We start from the raw sequence: 3,547 nt of genomic DNA on the forward strand, positions 1-3,547 counted from the left end.
CTACACACATCACAACAACATCTGCCACACAACAACACTCACCTGAATATGTCATACAGCAAGACAACATACACAACAACATTGGTCTCACATGCAAGTGACACATATGCAGACACAACCAAATCAACCACTCCAGCTCTCCCTCCTAAACCAGCCAATCCACACACACCCACACATGCACATACAGACTCACATACACAACAGATGGCACAAACCTACCGGTAAGGCTCCCCTTGCATTGCGTACACATGGACACTGTTGTCCAGTGTGAGTGTACTGCCATTGTGGTGTCAGCATTCATTTTGCAATGAATGATGACACTACAATGACAGTGTGTATGTGTGCAATTTGGGTGTTGTTCCAGTGTGTCCCCATCCATGTGGTACACCATAGTTTACCCCACATATTCATGGTACTGTGATTTTAAAAAAATGACTATGACATGTATATCCCTGTAGTGATCCCAATCTCCCGTGCAGTGCCCACCCAACGTACCCTGGCAATGCGATGTCCCTACCTTCGAGTCTGGCGAAGGGGGTGGTTGTGTTTTCTCTCTGGGTTGGTGGCAGCAGTGATGGCAGGTCTTGCTCAGTTGTGTCCAGTCAAAAACAGAAGTGGAATCTGGAGAAAAGGTGGGTTTTCACCCCTTCTCCCATTCCCGATCTGCCAACTCAGAAGTAGAGGCCGGACCCCCACTCTTTCCTTGGTGGTAAAGCAAACCCAAATCTGCCTGGAAGGAAAGATGTCTGGGTTCCTGCCATAAGCCACTTTCCCCCCACCTCCCCTAAAACTAAAAATACCCTGACGCCCCGCCCTTAAAACAGCCCCAGTCCCAGCCCAACTTACCTCCTCCTTGATCATGTCGTCGTCCTCAGCCGACTCCCTTTTTCTATGCCTTAACCACGCATGTGCGTGGTTCAGCATATGCGTGGTTAAGGCACTCAACAAGGAAGTCATGGAAAACGAAAGCATTGTTCCGCTTTCGTTTTCCACTACTTCGTTGTTCAGGAGTTGTTGTTCAGGATGCTTCCCACACCATGGTAGTACTTAGAGACTAGTGTCAATTTTTGTTATGCTAGTTCAGAGCTTTGCAGGATTAGTATAAAAAATGATGATGCTAATCCTGCAAAGCCCATTGAGACTCATTATGAATAAAAGTGTGCCTCGTTTTACCACCTGTTCTGAGCAGGCATTAAAAGTGCTGAAAAAATTAGGCAAAGAAATCTCTTAGATTTCTTTGCACCATTTTTTCGGCCCCCCCTAATGGGAACAAAAGTGGAACTATGCATACAATGAGCGAATTTGTAAATGTAAATCTGGTGCTGCGTTTTTGGTCATCTAACCCACATTAGCGTAAAAAATGAAGCTAATGTGTCTTTAGATGGTCAAGGGGCTCTTAAATCTGCCCCTGTATTTCTTGTGTTCTATATCTGGTGTCATGATCCTCTGACTTCCTTGTTTTAGTCCAAGAACAACACACAAATCTGCCAAGGCATAGTAAATCTAACCTGCACAAACTTGCTCTGTCTGCTGACGCAATTGAGGGCATATTTGCAGAATTGTAAAATATATGTTTTCTTTTATGCCTACTGGAAGTGACCGTGAAGAGTTGCAGAGAGAAGCCTGTGCACAGCTCTCAGTGACACTGATCTCAACAGCATGGTAATTAATGATACTTATTATTATTTCAGAAACATGCCAAGCTTCCTCGGTTTGCAGAAATTACAAAAGTTTGGGTAAGGAGCCAAACACTTAAATCATGGTCCAAACTGCATTTTTCAGACTCAAATTAGGGTCAGACCAGCGGCCCAAGGCAGAGCTGGCAAAAATGTTTAAACTAGTCCCACTCCCTCCCTCCCCTCACTCTATCTCTCTCCTATCAACCATCCATACTCCCTTCTACCTCTCTATTCGCTGTCTCGCTCTCTTCCTCCCTCTCTTTCATGGTCTGTCTCCTGAAATCCCATCCCCACAATACCTGCTCAATTAACCTTGGGAAGTTGGGGAAATGGACAGAGAGACACCCACAGCATCCCTATCTTTCGAAACCGACCTTCAGTGGCTCCAGCTCCCCAGTGGAAAAGCTAGATGGAATCAAAAGACCAGTATAGGTAGGGCCGAAAGAAGTAATTCAGAGGGGGTGTTACCGGGCTTCGAGAGAGTTCGGCAAGGAATTCAAGGGGCTGCGCAACAAAATGGGTAGCAGAAAAAAAATTGTGAAGGAAAATGACTTCTATGACTTTGTGGGTGTCAGGCTAAGTGCACCCCTGGGGTAAAATTAAAAGACAGTTTCAGCTCCTGACATTGAAGTACCATCCAGACAAAAGCCCCAGCGAAGGTGAAGCAGATATCTCAAGCGTATGAGGTGGCGTTTGACGTCAACAAGAGAGAGTTGTAAGACCACAGGGGTTAACCAGTAGAGAAACGGGTGCAGCTGGTGGCCGAAGAGGCTTCAGTTTTCTGATGGACATCTTTAACCTGTTCTTTGGAGGCAGAGCCCAGATGCACAGCCACACGCAGAGGAGAGGAAAGACAGCAGCTCATCAGATGTCTGTTACTTTGGAGGATCTGTGCAACTATGCTACCTGAAAACTCACCCTTCAGAAGAATATGATCTATATAATGTGCTGTGGGTTGGACACCAAAGATGGTAGTTTGGGCCTTTGCAGAAAGTGTCTGGGCACCGGCATGAAAGTCAAAGTCTAGATGGTGAGGCGAAGCATGATCCAGCAGATGCAGACCATAAGTGCAGATTGCTGCTGATGATGTAATGGGCAAAAAGTGACTAGAGAGAAGAAAATACTGAGGGCCTCATGTACAATGGGCCCGCGCCTTAGGTGCATCACTTTTTTTGGTGCACCAATGGCGCAGGCTGCAGGGCCATATCTACAAGAACGTGTAAAGTCACTTTGCATGGCTTTACATGGCCTTGTAGATATGGCCCCCTTTCACGCATTACTTTGAGTGAAAGGGGCATTCCAAGGGTGTTGCTGTGGGTTTTCCAATGCAACTCCAATGGAATCTGACGCATTTCAAGCTTACAAGGTTTCATAAATCTTGGAATGCATCAGTTTCCTACACCACCCCAGGGGGGGCATAATGGTGGTGCCAGAAGGAGACATAACATTATTTCTCCTCATTTTTCCTATTTCTATGTGTGCTACATTCTTCAGCACACATAGAAGGGTGAAAAGACCTCTCGCAATTGTTTTTGTGCAGTAAGTTGTCCCTTCCTGTACAAAAACAATCATCCCCGCAACACACGCATCCTTGCACCATGGTGAAAGGGTGCCTGCATTGGCGTGTGGCAGCAATTTGTGTGCCAGCGCAGGGGACAAGAACAGTAATGTGCCTTATCTTGTAGCTACGGTGCATTCCTGTGCATTTGTTTTGACACAGGTTAGCGCAGCAAAAAGTCTTCTGACGCTGCACCAAAACTTTGTAAATGAGGCCCTGAGTGTCCACATAGATAAAGGTTTGAGGAATGGGCATAAGATCCCCTTTCATAGAGAAGGGGACCAAGTGCCAGGACTGGATGCAGGAGACA

General features: G+C 46.2%; 1 pseudogene; it reads left to right on the forward strand.

The window, feature by feature from the left end:
* Positions 1-2,195: 2,195 nt before the first annotated feature.
* On the forward strand, positions 2,196-2,763 carry LOC138293921 (dnaJ homolog subfamily A member 1 pseudogene; annotated as a pseudogene).
* The last annotated feature ends 784 nt before the right edge of the window (positions 2,764-3,547 follow it).

The sequence above is a fragment of the Pleurodeles waltl genome, chromosome 4_2 (assembly GCF_031143425.1).
Source record: "Pleurodeles waltl isolate 20211129_DDA chromosome 4_2, aPleWal1.hap1.20221129, whole genome shotgun sequence".
Lineage (NCBI taxonomy): Eukaryota > Metazoa > Chordata > Amphibia > Caudata > Salamandridae > Pleurodeles > Pleurodeles waltl.